Below are 288 nucleotides of genomic sequence, written 5' to 3' on the forward strand. Positions count from 1 at the left end.
GGTCGATCTTCCACTCAGCCATCGAAATATAGTTTTTTAAAGACCATAATTACCTACCTTAATAAAGAAAGTATAATTTAAAAAGCTAAACCAATTTACGAATTCTGCTTTCTAAACCCAATTGTTTTTATTTAAGAAACACAGCATGTTAACATTTATAGGTTTTAGTTGCGATCTTTTTTCGTTTACTATTAAAGCTGCTGTATTACTGTACCTTCGTTCCGATTCCAATGATGACGTTAGGCCAACATAGTTGCCATATCTTATTACATTAAACGAGCAATTCTT

The sequence above is a fragment of the Rhagoletis zephyria genome, unplaced genomic scaffold, assembly GCF_001687245.7.
Source record: "Rhagoletis zephyria isolate East Lansing unplaced genomic scaffold, Rhagoletis_zephyria_1.1 Rzeph_scaffold_01962, whole genome shotgun sequence".
Lineage (NCBI taxonomy): Eukaryota > Metazoa > Arthropoda > Insecta > Diptera > Tephritidae > Rhagoletis > Rhagoletis zephyria.